Source organism: Haliaeetus leucocephalus, unplaced genomic scaffold, assembly GCF_000737465.1.
Source record: "Haliaeetus leucocephalus isolate CR32 unplaced genomic scaffold, Haliaeetus_leucocephalus-4.0 Scaffold184, whole genome shotgun sequence".
Taxonomy (NCBI): domain Eukaryota; kingdom Metazoa; phylum Chordata; class Aves; order Accipitriformes; family Accipitridae; genus Haliaeetus; species Haliaeetus leucocephalus.
In genome coordinates this window covers 14,426,322-14,442,712 of record NW_010972620.1, presented here as the reverse complement: position 1 = coordinate 14,442,712, position 16,391 = coordinate 14,426,322, and the positions used below count along the sequence as shown (strand labels likewise).

The window sequence follows — 16,391 nt, the reverse complement described above, 5'->3', positions numbered from 1 at the left end:
GCCCCCGCTCGCACGGTGCGGGCTGGCCGGGGGGCACGGTCACGCTGGAAGCGGCGCAATGCCAGTGTGACTTGGTCCCGTGGCCCCGGCCGCTGGCGCGCACCGGGCGGGCCTGCCCCCGGAACCGGCTGCGGGGTCGTCGTCGCCTCGGGGCGCCCACACGCACACCCGCCCACGTGACGGGGGCTTCTGCGCCTCGCAGGCCTCTGTGCGTGCGACCCCCAGCGCGCCTCGTACCTCGCACAGAATTATCTGGGCATCAGCATCAACGCTCAAGTTTTTGTCTGTATTGGCGCACGTTTCCTCAACAGCTTTGAGGGACAAGCGTGACCTTGAATGAGTTTGACCTCACGCTTTTTTAGTGTCTTGGCTTTCCCTGCACAGCACTGATAATCTCGTGACTTGTGATTTACTCCCTGACACTGACTGAGACACCCAAGTGTAAAGACGTTTTCTGAATGAAACGTATTAAACATCAAGTGGACATAAAATAAAACTGGGCGAACTGTGCTGCGGCGTCACGTGTATACTTGAAAAGAAACACTAATTGAATTTTGCTCTGCACATGAAGGTCGTTTCTTTATACAAACTGCCAGTCACTACATGGATGAGTGTCCTTAAAGTAAACACAGGTCACGTAATGGCTCCTCCTCACACCTAAAATTAGTACAGGACACAGGCCCTCCACTGTAAAACAACTACAAAGAATGAAGAGCTATTCTAACTGCCTCCAGAAAGGGATACTCCATTAAGAAATTGCTTCATGAGAGGTAACCCAAAATTCTCTCCACTTCTTGACTGGGACCACAACATTTTGTTTAGGCAACTGGGAGCAAGCCACAGAAAAACATGCACATGAAGTTGGGGAAATGAAGAAAGAGTGTTTGAAATCAAAGAACAAGTAAAATTTTCTTCCTAAAAACCAGTAACCAATGTTCTGAAGGTGATTAAACAATCCAAATTTTCCTCATATCCTAATGCATAAGCAACTGCTGCAACTGCCAGCCCAAGAACGACTGCCCTGAAGAGGGTTGGAAGTCAGGCTATATACCTTTACTGCTAGAAGGAGCTGTAGTGCTTCCAAAACTGTGAAATTCTTTGAGAACTCCCTAACTTACTGAATTATGTTTAAACTAAAAATCAGAAGGCTGATGCCTGGACTGGCAGGGACCTTCATACCACTGGTATTGACAGTTGTAGGCAGCTGGCTGGTTACGCTTTATGAACTTCCCTTGTTAATTCAGACCTCTCAGGGCATGAGAAATCCTTGCTGCTACCGTCCCCAGCTGGCAATGGTTGTCCCCTTCTCCGTCCCTGATGCAGAAACTGACTGCCCATAAACCAGCGTGATGCAGAACAGGGGATCATTCCTGCAAACCTGTTTTTCTCTGCAACTGCAGTGTAACTGGGAGCAGACACGTGGGCAGTTACTGTATCTCAGCTGTAGGGTGGCAACTTTTTTACCTTACTCCAACAAAAGCAGGACCACCTTTAATTGCATGCTTACATTTCCTCCTGGTAGGATAGCAGTCCTTCCACTGACTCTGCAATGGAATACAGTACCTGTTTCAAGTACTGTGCCCAATTTTAGGCACTAAACTTCTGGAATAACTAAGAAAGGATTAAATGAAAACGTCAAGTTTTTGTCTAGGAAATGAAAGATTTGAAGGGATATTCAAATCTGGAACAGGTAACAGCAAAGGAGGCATATCACAGTTGCTGAGAAACAAGAAAGAATTCATAAGCGGTAACTGCACTAAAGGAAATTCAGTTTAGACTTGAGGCGTTTCCTAGAATGAAGTTAGACAAGCATTAGACTGCACTGGAAGACTCAACTGTCCATTGCTGCAACTTTTTAGGAACTGCCTAGGTAGAGCTGGTCCTGACTTAGAGCAAGGAGAATGCATGGCCTAGACACCTTTCTGAGGTTCTTTCTGATCTTTTATTTCTAATTAAATATTCCCCTAATATTTTGCTGTAAATATTGCACAGTTATGCCCACGATAGAAGTAGACTAGACTGCGCTGAACAGAAGGGGTAGGTCAGGAAAACACTGTTAGGATATGATCCAAATCACTGAGAAGTTCAGGGGCAGTGTAGACCAATGGCATATAACAACAACAAATGTCACCTCAAATAATGATGGAGAAAATATAAAAATGGAGAAACGTTAAAGACAGTCCAAATCAATTGACAGGTTTTATGTACAGGGACAGATTCACTTCTAAGTGTGCAAGCTTCCCTGATCATGTAAGCTTTTCAGCAGGAAAGGAGGAAAACACCTTCCCAACTTTCCGCGTTGTTGTGGAAATATTAAGTTTCAAACCACTGTGCTGCTTTATCAAAACAATTTCAGACTCTTGTACTCATGAATATCACATGAAGTGATTTCTGCACTGCAAAATACCACCTTCTTCATATTATTTTTCTTTACAATTGCTTGGGTTTGGAATGAGCTTTTAGAAAGGTTTTATATACCCTCTTCAGTTTTGATATCAGAATTCTTCAGCTCTTCTGCAATGTAAACTAGGACAACAGCAATCAAACTAGAGTGTTTAATGTATTATGTGATCATCTGTAAGGGTTTAAAATGAAGGAATCTTATGTCCTTAGGTGTATACAGCACTGCTTATTTTGGACACAAGCAAACTAGAGTGTAATCCATTTGGCATTCAGGGGAAAAAGACCTGAGCTTTTTGCATTGATAAAGTTGAAACTGGGAGCAGATGAACGGTTCATCCTATTCTGCATCAGCTGTGAGCTTCAGGTAGAACCACAGCACAACATTTCATGAACTCATTGCCTGACGTAGACAGCCTGTGCTCTTCTAATATTCTGCACATGGGCTAAAGTGGTGACATAAAGGTCTCATGTTATGCTTAGTATTGGAAAACCTGGAATATCTTAGAAAACACAGTCCAGAAGAAATATGACAGAAGTAATAATGTCATCTCTTCCAAAAAGGACAAAAAGTAGAAATAAACTATCCTGCTACCCTCACAGTTGAACAGTTGGCTCAAGACCTGCTGTATGCTGGTTTTTTATCCGTAATATTTATGAGACAAAGCATCACAGCATAACTGGCTGAAAGCAGGTATTGTTTCTAAGAGGTACTGCACTCTCCCGCCTTCATACCACATAGACACATTCAGTATGTTACTGCCTACTCCACATCCCTTTATATTAATTTATATATATTTTATATATATTTAAGTTGTTGCAAATCAAGAACTACATGGAACACACAACATCTGTCAATGAAGTCATGGCATGTTCAGTGACTAACACTTTGGTGCAACCAAAGTGAAGTTGTCTCTTCCTTTTGTCCTAACTTTCTAAACAAACCCTATGAGCCAGTTCAGTGTTCAGTCTGAACTTGCAAGACAACAACCCAGGTAGAGGTGCAATATTGACAAACAAAATCAAGGATGCTTCCAGTTCTTTCAATATTAACATTTACTCAGTATTTCTGTCTTCCTTTCTGAACAGGAGTAGGTGGAAACTACTTCTTTATTTTTAAATATTTTCCTATATATTTCACTGTAAACCAGCAATCTAGTGGGAAAAGGACTACGAACACATAGTATGCTGAAGAATCCAGGACACAAATGGACTCAGAACAGTGAGCAAGCCTACTGTACCGACTCATTGCATATTACACATTTGCATGACAAACACTTCATGGATTATTCCGTGCCCACCTGCACTTCATACACCCAGCTTTCTATCACCTCCATTTATTTGTTTATAAACACAGAAAGCCAGGCTGCAAATCTCTAACTCTGTGCTGTGCTCTAGCCCTTACATTTTCATAACCAATGGAACTAAAAAAACAACAACAAACAAACCAAAATAAAACACCCTTTCAGGTATGTTATCATCAGTCAGCCTGGCCTGAAATTTTTAGGAACCTATGAGGATTAGCAACTCCTCCCTCATTCCGTGGGGCTCCCATATCCCTGGTCTGAGGCTAAGCTAAAATAAGCACCAAACAGGTGCAGTCCACATGTAAATCCATTACCCAAGAACCACCCCACCCCCCCAAAAAAACCCCAAAAAACAAAAAAAAAACCTCTTAAGAGACCACCAGTGGTGTTATTCTAATTCAAAGCCAGACAGCTACAAAGCTTTGGTCATATTTTGGAGAGATGCAGTAATGAGGAGCATGTACACATCTTCTCAATTTATAAAAGCTATATTAAGCAATGCAAAGAGTGTAATGAAACAAGACTTCTGGCATAGCTGCCTGCAGATTTATGCTCAAGTGACTGCTGGCACTCCACCATTCCTGTTTATATTTCTATTCAGGTTACTTCTATGTTTATCCTTCTATGTTTCTATATTGCACAAAATTCATACTAGTTCTTATTCAATTTTTCCCCTTTGAAAATAAAGCAAATACAGTACAGCTTAATAAATTAACATAAAAATATTAATAGCATTCCTTGCAAAAAATCAGACACTGTTGATTTGTTTTAGGTACATTCACATATCACAGATATCAAAAGGAAAGTACCAAGTCTAGGAGTCCAGTATTTCTTCCTAATTTCTTTTCAGAACTGGGAAAAAACCCCATACTTTTTTGGTGTATGCAGGCCCTTCAGTAGGCACATGTTTAAAATATATTTTAATGCTCTTTTTCCCTTACTTTAAATTGCAGAGCTAGAAGACCAACAGTCAAACATAACAACTACATAATGACAAATGACAGATGTGTAAATCAAAACAGCTCTAAAACTGTGCAGAATTCTTATCTGGAAAATGCAACGACAGAGAATTTAGAAAGGGACCCAAAGGGCTGTAGTTTTATCAGTGTGATCACAAGAAAGCTAAGCCTTACTATGACAACAGCTAGCTAGCACAAGAATTCTGCTTTCCCCAAACACTAACACATCTGAGAGGGGAAACTGACTGCAGATGACAGAGGAAGTGAAGGGCATAAATTTAGTCATATGCCTAAATCTTTGCCAGATTGAGGCCAAGAAAGATTATATCGAGACTATCAGTTCCTTCCCTCCCCACCCACCTCCTGGTGCAGGCTCCTTTCAGTTATGCCTTCTGTGACACTTAAACAACACCTGATGATTTAATGAAGAAAAGCCCTCTTCTCCTGCACTGAGTTGAAGCTCATCTCCCCTTCACTTTCATCGAGGGAGAGAAAGATGGAGAAAGGCACTCTAAGCAGGAACGTAGCTTTGGTGGTCTTAACAGCCCTCAGGGGCAATGTTCTTCCATTTCATTGATGACAAATAGGGCATAGATAGATCTTCTGGCCCAAACGCCAAGCTGAGTGTCCAAGCAAGGCAGTATCAATGCTACCTGGAAACAGTTGTCTGGACTAGGACATGACTTAGATATCTAACAACAACAGCCAAGACTAGGGAATAACAGTCAGAAGAGTACATAGGTGTAGTCTGATATTACCAGCCTGCCCATCCCTGTGGCCAGACTTTGCAGTGGCCCAAGGAGTTTCTACAGTTATCCTCTGGCAGTTCTGAGATGAGGTTAGAGACTGTGGTTGCTCTCTTTCATTCCAACCAAAAAAAAGCAGGCAGCAGTCACAAAACAGTGAGAACCTTCTTTCAAATCTTTCCCTGCCAATATCTCTGTTTCTCTGTGTCCAACTAGACAATTACAACTTAATTTGCAGGTGCATTTGCTCCCCACAACTTTAACTGATCCCTGGCAGAGCTGTTGGTGCCCATCTTTTATAGGAAACAAAAGCCTTCAGTGCCTTAGTTCAGACATTTCAAATAACCCCCCCCAAATTAGTAAAGATTTAAAATCTAGTCCTTCATTATTGCTTAGGAGTACAAGCCAGCAAAGATAAAGTAGGTTTTGGAGATGAATCCTCTTTTTTCCATGTTATAGTTTCTATTCTGCAGAGAGTTTGTAAAAAAAGGAAAAACCAGGTAATAGATTCAAACTATTAGGTATGTAAATAAGCTAAAAATCTCATTTTAAATACACTCTCCTTTGCCCCCATCCACTCTACCTCATACCTAAGTATTTGGCTCAGTGTACTGCTGCTTATCTTTAACTATCAAACTTAAATATACAAAATGTAATTGGAAAACATGCAAGTTCACAACCCACTGATTGAGAAATACTGTTCATCATCATAAAAAAAATGATTGCAACAAGTGGCAGAGCATTTGGTAGAGAAAACAATGGCCTTTGCTCCTGACTGCTCCTCCATAGACAATTACCCTCATGTATGTATACATACTGGTTTTGCTTGATTGAATGTCATCACTTTTTTTTTTAACTCAGCATTTTTATATGGTTCCTCATAATGCCATCAGGAGGGAAGTGACAGTTTCAAAACAAGCTCTTTGAAAGACAACAACAGAATGGCTGATAATTACAAAAGACTCTCTCTTCCTCATTCAGCACTGCCACATCTGAAGAGTAGGAGAAACTGGTTCTCCTATCAATACTCAGCTGCACCGAGATTTTTTACTTGCATTGGTCTGTATTCCCAGAGCTTAAATGCTGACATGAAATTCCCATGGATATTAATGATTACAAATCAGGTGACAACAGGGAATCAGACTTCCTATGCCTGTATGTGGAAAAGAAAAAAAGGCATCTTTTTGAACTATTCTAGCTAGACATACATACCTCCAAACTAGACAAAACTGGCTTACTCCTCTAACCCAGGAGGGAAAACACAGTGTCCATCAGAGGTAGAAAGGACACAGAGCTTTTATCTTCCTTCTTCCAAACTAGTCCACAGATGGGAATCAGTACAAAAAGGAAACACAACACACCTTTGGTATTTCTCCTCAACCACCCTGAGTAGCAAGGAAGTGTATGTCTGAAAGAGCATTTAAGCACAGGGTTAAGTCCAAACACCAAAACTAATCTGGAGTTAAACTTTAGTACTTGAACAATAGGACTTTGCTTTCAGATAGATAAACCAAAGATTTGCTTAGGTTTTTGATGCTGAACAAACCATTTAATATGTCCTCGTAAGATTAAGCTGAAACCACAGACAATAAAAATCAAATGCTAGTCTTTCCAAAAATATCTTTTTTTAATCCATGTTTGCAAAGAATGAGAGTCTTTGTGTAGGAAGGGGCTGTGCTATAAATGACAAATTTGTTCCTAAAGACTTCAACTACCTAGTAACAAAGAAGGGAAACAACCAAACATTATGCTAACATTGGGTTAGTTTGCCATAGTTACATGCTCTGATATTTCTGGGACTGGTGACCTTTCAGAGTAAGTATTACAGTGAATAGTCTGTTCTGTGCAATGCATTTTTTGTTCAAGTGGCTAATTTAGAGCTTTCAGGTTTTCACATGGTCCATACAAACTACATACACACAAAAAAACGCCAGGACTATAATTAGAGACTTCTGTCTTCTCATTAGATACATTGTGAAAAAAATACAATAGAAAGTAACATCCAGGGTCTCTCCTGCATAGAGGGCAACTTGCATTTCACTGCAGGAACCTTAGTGTCACCAAAATATTTGCTTTCTTGCAATAAAACATAACTAATACAAACACACACTTGGTCTAATGGGAATTTAAGACTCAAAGAGACCATCTGGGTCATCAAAACAAGTTCTTTGAATCAATGATTAACCTGAAAGGGTGTAAGAAACATATATGCCAAGTACCAGGGAGCACAAAAGATTTTCTATTACCTTGTAACATATGGCTGAACACCTTGGGACCAAAGCATTATTTTGACACTCAGATATAAAGTCCTAATTATACACAAGTGTTCTTTTTAACCCAAAATGGTAAATCAGACTCCTTGATCTCATGAACACTGCTAATCACATTTGTTGTATTTATCCTTAATTTTGACATGGAAGTCAGGTAAAGAAGCTACAGAGTTACTTTTGGTGCCAGCCATTTCACACATGGGAAGAGAAAACAAAAGCACTGTGTATCTCTTGTACAACAGGAGACAAAGATACCTTTTTTGTTTACAAAACCTCTGTATATCCACTGAAAACAGAACTGATAGGGCTAAGATGTCAATCTCTCATACTTTTTGCCTGACTGCTCTACAAGTAGCAAGCACCAATTGATTTGCTTTTCCTCCATTTATAAAATGTCCTTAAAATACCAAAGGAGACATGTATCTTATCTTCATTCCATTTCTTCTTAGAAGGAAAGGGGAAGGGAAAAAAAAAAAAAAAAAAAAAAAAAAAAGCAGCACACAGGCCAGAAAGAAAGGTACAGCTACCCCATTAGATGAAGGTATGAGGAAAATACTGCTGCATTAGTTATGAGGCATCAGTGGTCATGGATTGCAAGTAAGAGAACCCCCACAAATTACATGACATGATCTAGTCTCCATTCACAGGCATAACTGCAATCTAGTATAAACTGGAATTGATATGCATGACCTAAAATCTTAAACCAAGAAAAGCTGTCTGACTTACGACCTCCTTCTTATTGCCAATTTTCAGACCTTAGATTCTCCCAGAACATATTAACTAAACAATGCATACATAAACCAAGTCATTTTTAGAGCAGATTAATTCTCACATTCTGAAGCAAATGCAAACAGCAGTGGATGGACACATTATGACTGTTTTCATAGGATTAGTAAAGATTACCTAATCAATGAAAACATTTAAAAAAAATTTTTAAAATCTCTTTCCTGCAGAGAGAAATCAGGCTGGAACCCTAGTTTCAGTGAACTAGAAGGTCTGTGGTTAAAACAAAAAACCCCACCAACTCTCCACCCCTATTCACCAACCAAGTTTAAATTTGATTATAAGCAGATTGATTTCAGTCACAGCAGACTGGCATAAGGAAAAAGGAAGAACACATAACATAGTTCTGAATTTAAATACTTTGCACTTATGTAGTGCTCTGTACCCACAGATCTTCAGACACTTCACAAACTGTGAAAACTGCTCTTCTCACCTCCCATTTAAAGAAACAAAAGCAACAATGCTAAAACATAAAGTAGTGAGAGAGCTGAGAAAGGATTTGCAGACAGGTCTCACCTCCAAACTGAAACCCATATTTGGATCAGTTTGACCCAAAACAGAAACTAAAATACCCATGTCCCCCAGCTGGAAAATTTAGTTGCAGTATTCCAGAGTCATTCTCAGATTTTTAACTTATTTGCCTAGGCAGGCTTAGTGCTGAAATGAAGTCTGAAAGACTTCTGTTTGAAAAACTTCAGAATATCTTAATTTTCTTAAAAGGAATTCCTGTTTTTCTCAGCCAGTCATAGATTCAAGAAACAGCTTCAGTTCCCCAGAAGTTGTATTCTCAGCAAAATTGGCTATTAATCTAGCAATGCTTTGGATTGGCTGATTAGCAGCCAAACTTGCATTTCATCAGACAGAACATGCTGTCTTCCATTTCATATGGTAGGGCCTTGGAAAGACTGCTCTTTCAAGCTGCATATTGAAAACAGGATCCCTTTAGGTTTAAAATCAAACAAGCAAGCAAAAAACCCGCCTTGCTTGCAGTTTCACCAAATTAACTTATCAGTATTAGCTTCCTTTGTTGAAGCTCCTTGAGCCTATTAGAAACATATATTTTCACTTCACTGACATTTTGCTGTTCTGCTTGTAAAATTCAGTGAAAAGCTACCTGTTTATCTTTGCATGTACATCCACATAAGTTATGACATTTGGCTGTTATCAGTGTCATCGAAGTTCTAGGCACACAGGTTACTGACCTAAAACATGCTGTTTGAAGTCCTTGTTTGACATAATTTGTGTTACTGTCTACGTCAACAGTTATTTCATCTGTTGTCTACTACATTTACAACTGAACAAAATAAAGAGAACAGAAACTACTACTCAATGCAGTCTTCTTAAGACATTCTCCTGTCTCAGTACAGGAATAATTTCAGCTATACTAGCAAATAGCCTACTTTTTAAGAATAAGGATGTATAGGTATCTGCAATGAACATGAATAATTTCTAATGTTACTAGAAACTTAAACTCCCAATTTAAGAATCATAGTTGAGAAACATGAACATCTCACTAAAATGCACCAGACTTTCCTCTTCATTACTTCAGCTGAAAATCATTCAGAGCTATTACAATAAAACTGTGTTCCATATTTTCATTGGATGATAAACATCCAACATGGAGGTAACATCTGACTTCTTTAGGGAAGAGTGTATGTATAGCCAAATGAAAGTAGATTCCCAGCAACCAGTGACACTGAACTTCAATGAGTTAATGATACAGAGGAAGGACAGGAACAAAGGGAACTGGGGGCGAAAGGGGAAGATGAGCAACAGACTTGCCTAATAAGAGGCCAGAAATCCCAAGTTTGTGGTCTGTGTTCTCTTCCCATCATAGGCAGGCATCAGCATTAGTTGTGGTTTCATCAGATCAGACCTGCACCGTGATGCTACCTTACAAACTGCAGCCGAAGAAGGGGGAGGGTGGGGAGAGAAAAAGAAACAAAACAAAGAGAGAGGGTTACAGCCAACAATATGGTACTATATCTGTCCCAAGCAAAGATGGCATGGATCTTCCCATCATCCCCATATTAATGGTCTCAACAATATTTATCAAACAATTTATTAAGAATTCTGAGGTGAAAAGTTTATTCATAAGAATGTTCCTGTGATGAGGCTTTAATAAATCACAGTTCCTGGATGGAAGGAAATACACACCACATTAGATTTTCCTTGTCCAAGTTCACTGCTGAGGTTCTTGGTGGCCATGGCTGCTTTAGACACCCAGTAGCTAGCTACACCATCCACCTAAAACTGAAAACAAAATATCAGATAAAAACATTTGGCATGTGTAACACATCCTCAAGCAGCACTGTGGCATAATTTTCAGGGTATAGCTACATTTGTTTTATCTGAAATCAAGCCTCATGTTTATTTGTAACAGAAATAGCCATCTGATTAAAACAATAATAAAACTTTAGCATCTGAGTGACTTATCTTGGATAATTAATTTGCCAAGAGCATGAGTCACACAGTTAGAAATGAGTTAGAGAATGACTAATTTCTAACTTTATGCTAATATTATCCTCAAAATAAAAGGATTCCTCCTTACCTCTAAATTGTTCCATGTTTTTGTTCTTTTCACAATGCCAAAATCTGCTTTATATAGAATATTTGGATTTATTGTTGGAATAATTACCTTCTTTTTATAATGCCCTTCAGCCAGAAAGATCTTATGGTGCTTTATAAATGTGTGTGTATTCTTCAGTGCACCCACATACATGGTGAAACGTGGCAGTATGTCAGTACTTGGCAACACTACACAAAAGCACCTGACTGGAACTGCAGTCAGATCCTATAATCTGTTGAAACAGCAAAGGGAAATTCAGATGCACAAAACTGAATTACTAACAATGGAATTTCACTGCTTACATCTCCGTTTTTGCAAAATGGGGTGTATTCTGACTACAGAGGGTCAGATCAGCCAGTGCTTGGTAACACTCATCATTTCAGTGGAAACCTTTCCATTTCTTCAGATTTCAGCTGTGAGCAAATTTTCAGTAGGGTAATCTGGTCTGTTCCAAAACTCTGCTTATCCTTGGCTGCAGCATGTTGTGACAACATCAGGCAGGGCAACATCAAACTGAGAACTGTATGTGGAATTACGTTTGGAAATACTCTTAACTCTGCAAGTCTGGATATGCCCTAAGACTGCAATCCAGCCAGCCACCTGCCTATTTGACTCCTTGCTGAAAAACTGCCAAAGATGCGACTTCACAAGCAATTTAGCCAATCTAGGACTGCCTAACAGAAGAGAAGCAGCACTGCCCTTTTGTCCCACCAGCATTTCTGTCTGCTCTTCTGCTGTCCCAGCACCTGTTTGGTCACATAGATCTACTTGCTGATTTGGCTGAAAATAATGGTATAAGAATGTGTTTAAAAAATTAGCTGTTCATTAATCCACCCTTTGAGAAGCAGCTGAGACTTCATGAGTTTTCATCACCTTTCATCTGCTGGTCCACTTTCAGGGAAGAAGACTGTTTTTCTCCTCAAGGACTGCAAAGAGCACTGTAGTCCGACTGCATGGCACAAATACAGGCTCTTCTTTTCTGGAGTATGACTTCATTCTATGCAGGGAAGATGTCTAGTGTGTATTAAGCTCCCTGCCTTCTGTTTTTCCTACAGGATGGGCAATGCCCAGCCTGAAATACTAATAAAATATAAGCAAAAAGAAAAGAAAAGGAAAAAAGAAACATGAAAAAAAGAAATAAAAGAAAAAAAAAAGATGACTTCAGACCAAAACAGCAAATGCCCTGGGCCATTTGCTATTGTCAAAAAGCCATTATTTTCAAGTCCTTTAAAGATAAGTCACGGGTTAAGAAATTTGTTTGCTAAATGTTCATTCCTTGCCCTTTTATCATGCTGTAGGATAACTGTGCCACCCAATACTAGACATTAATTTTGATATCTAAACTAAGAGGCTAGTGAAGAAAGCAAGGTTCCTCCAGAGGGCAATTCGGGTTATGGTTATATTCCTTAGCTGTACCATGTGGCATAACTGCACTTCTAGAACAAGAATTTAACTTGGGCCTGAAACTGTTCTGAGCATTTCTTGCCACTGGCTCTACAGGAAGCCCAAGTTAAAACATCTGAAGGTCAGTGGCGTGACTATCCTACTCCAATCGCACGTTCACACGAGTTCAAGGAGAAGTCCTGAGTGCCCAAAGCCATGATGACATTCTGAGGAACGGTACATAATGTCAGAGAATGGCACTAGTCTCTGAGGTCAAAAGAGACAGTTGACACTTGCCAAGAATAAAAGAAGCTCTGTCTTGGGCGTCAGAGCCAGAAAGATGAGTAATACTACACTGAAATACTGTAATGGCTACACTGTAGAACATCCTGCTCCTTGGATTTAGTCCATGTTACACATCTTTTTGAGGGACCTTGTATTTTTGAGACACGGAAGTGTCCAGTCTTCTGGCTTCTACATGGAATGTGTGTATATGTATGTACACACACACCCCTTTAGCGGAAATCTGTTTCTTCAGCTATCAGCTATATATCTGGCATATATTTAGATATATCTTGGTTACTTTCCCTATTCAGAATTGCATTACTCTAGATATGTACTGACTTCATGTTCCAATTTATTTATCTTGTAAAGTTTCTAGTAAGATGACAGAGCAAAAGTTGAGAATGTAACGATCAACAGAATGTCTTTGGTAAGACTTTCTGGGGCTGTTCTGAGAGCTCTGGGACCATTAGACAGCTATTTACAGCCTGTATTTTATGTAACACTACAAAAGAAGAAACAGTATTCTCAAAAAAGTAATCCTAAGGATTAAAGCTTGAATTTCTTACACCATGAAGAATTTCCCTAAGCAGCCTGGAACTGAAGTAAAACTTCTGAAACCTCAATTGATATAAAACTCAAAGATATGTTTCATTTTAGGAAAGTCAGTGCTGAGATTTTTACCTTTAAATTATGGTTACCCATGTTGGTATTTATACAGCTCTGTGGATGACTGAAAAAGAATCAACAACACATGGAGAGAAATAAAGTTTTACTAATAAGATTTGGAATTCATCCCCAGCCCTTAATCTGGAGGTTACAAGCTAACACACTGTCTCCAAAGAAAATAATTAACATCATGTATGGCAAAAAGTGGCAACAGGCCTAGTCCCAGACTTGGAGCTAAAAAGACATTATGCAAGTATTTGCAGAACTTAGGCACAGGTTTAGAAATTTAAAAAAAAAAAAAAAAAAGAAAAAAGAGGAGGCATTTCAGGGAACCAAACAAAATTTGGATACACAGTTCAAATACCCTTCATGAAATATAAGCAGCATATATAAAAAACATTTTCTGAAGTATCCAGTGTTCCTGGACTGTATATGTTCTTCTGTATTAACAATACTGCTCCATTTTTATGTCCAAAGGATGTAAGGACTTGAAATCCATAGGAAAACTAAGATGCAAGATCATTGCTATGTGAAAACAGAAGCAAAACTCATACTGACTTCTCTAAGTACAGCATTCAATTTATTATTCCAGCTGTAGACCCATTTCTACCAGTATGTCCTGAGACATCAGTCTAATGTTGACTAGGAGGGAAGAATATTACACACCTCATCAATACCAACTGTCAGTCTTCCTGCTTGTGGATTCACTGTCAAGGTTTCCAATTATGTGATTACCAGTAGCTCAGAAGTGCCTGGTTTACATGACTCAGCATGATCACAACCCAGAGTGAGACAGCGTACTGGGTCTGGTTGGGATGGAGTTTTAATTTTCTGGGGCAAATCACAAATGCCCCAGAAACTATATTTAGCAACCAGTTCTATGGAAAAGCCATGTATGCAGACTTGTTCTTAAAAATAACACAGCACACAATTTAAGAGTAGTTATCTTTTCTTGTATAAATAAAATTTCACAAAAAACTTTTGACAGTACATTTTTTAAACAATAGTTTTACTATTCGCAACATGTATCTTAAACACCTGATAACTAATTACACTATTTGCCACATGACTACGACTATGTCAGGCAGACAAAACAGCTGACACATTTATAGGACAAATACTTATGTCACAATGTGAAAACAGTTCTTACCATTTTCTCCAACGGAGACCACTTTTGCTGTTATATTGACTAATATGATATTGTGTTGTTTGGCCTGATCAGCCGACTCGGTCTAAATGCTTCAGCCCCTTTCAGCAATAAAGAAGAAAAGTACGTAGCCATCACTAGCAGCCTTATAGCATCTGTTGCCGGCATTACAGAAAGACCCTAGAAAAGGCAGAGGAAAAAAAAAGTAATTTTTTTTCCCTTCCAGTTAGTAAAGCTTCAGTTTCCTTTGGTAGTAAAATATATATAAATATATATATACACACACACATATACACAAAATACTTCTCAATTATTATTCATCTTGATAGCCTATTAAATTTTACTACAAATAGGGCAGTTCAAATAAGTAGGGTATATCATAGAAACATTTATGAAACATATTTTATCATAATTTATGCCGTGATGATGTTAAAAAGCCCTTGTGAGGTTAAGAATCCCACTATATTAGGAAAACATCAGTACAATTGCCCTAACGGAAGGCCCTAATGATCCTGCCTTGAAAAGCCCCTGTTCATAACAAAAGATTTAAATATGGATGGGTAGGTGGAGAAAATATACAGCACACTAATACTGAAAAAAATTAACTGCACTTCTAATTCCTCAGAATATCCAAGACATTCATTTGCTTTAGTCACTAGAGCCAGTATAGAACACTACCACTACAAGGCACTTCGTTACACATGCTTATTAAAGAGCTGTTCAAATTAAAAGAACCTGAGAACCTAAGTACATTCATACACTTGGTAAGCATAATGATCCAAGACACACAATTATGTCTTCAGGTACGTTTTAAGCCTGTTGATGAGAGGTGGAAGGTTCTGATTTCAAAATTCTAGATCTGACCTTCAAAATGGTGATTGTTTATATTATCATATTACAGACAATAATAGATTTTGAAATTTTTGGTTCAATTACAGGATTGAAAGGTTGGTTACAGCTGAAATGATCTCTTTAGCACATCAGAGAATTATGCAATAATTCAAAGAATGACAGAAGGAATAACCAGAGGGTTGAGGGAGAAGCAGGAAGAAACAACGATAGCTTTTTTGTCTCAGTTGCACTCTTTCCAAAGACTAAGTCTCGAGTTATGCAAACAAAATACATCTCAGTAAATATATTTCAAATCTTCTCCTATGTAAGACAATACAGCTCCTGCTCAAGGAGTAATACTATGCTTGCCATGCACAGGTTTTCAAATGAAGATTTAAAAATGATATGCTGAGCGCATGTGGCACATTTTCATTCCACAAAACACTGGCATGGCACCAGGTGGCCTCACTGCATTTATGAGAAGCTCCCACAGCACTACCTAAACAAGCCTTCTTAACACAACCATGTCTCCAGCTGTGAGCTCCCTGTCTCTTCTCTTCTCAATGAATGACATTTCAAATAACGACGACCACAGAACACAGGCAACCCCAACACCTTACTAGCTGGAGCCGCCAGCCCTGGCCCTGCAAAGTGGCCAGAGAGTCCAGCACCAGGCACTAGGGCTTGCCTCCAGATGCCCATCAGCGATCCCCTCCTTCCTCCCCAGGCTCTTGGCTGGCTATCTCACCCTGGCATGTGCTCCTCAAGCTCCCTCTTTGCCCTTGGGTCTACGATTCATTTTCCGGACCGTATTTTACGCTCCCAGAGCACCTCAAGGGAGCGGCCTCACGACCATCCATCCACAAGCTCTTTCCAGTGACGGTTCCCTCTCACCCCGCCCGAAATCCCGCAATTACTCAGTTAACTAAATTAGCCGGGAAACAGCCGCAGCATTTGCAGGCCGGGGACTGGCAGAAAGCCCCTGCCCGCCCCCCCCGCTCCCCGGGAAAAGGGCCCCGACGCCCCGGCCAGCCGCCCTTCGCCG

The 16,391-nt window shown here is 39.5% G+C and overlaps 1 protein-coding gene across 6 annotated transcripts in view; it reads right to left on the bottom strand.

The window, feature by feature from the left end:
- The window catches only part of PANK1 (pantothenate kinase 1), a 47,868-nt gene that overhangs the window by 28,141 nt on the left and 3,336 nt on the right, over positions 1-16,391 (bottom strand). For 3 of the 6 annotated variants that reach the window (XM_010564953.1, XM_010564947.1, XM_010564948.1), the window contains 3 exons: positions 14,519-14,695; positions 11,908-12,114; positions 10,248-10,366 (listed from right to left, as the gene is read on the bottom strand). The gene's annotated coding sequence lies outside the window, so the exon portion shown is untranslated. Of the gene's footprint in view, positions 1-10,247; positions 10,719-11,907; positions 12,115-14,518; positions 14,696-16,391 lie in introns of all 6 variants that reach the window. The other 3 variants (XM_010564951.1, XM_010564949.1, XM_010564950.1) reach the window with 3 other exon arrangements.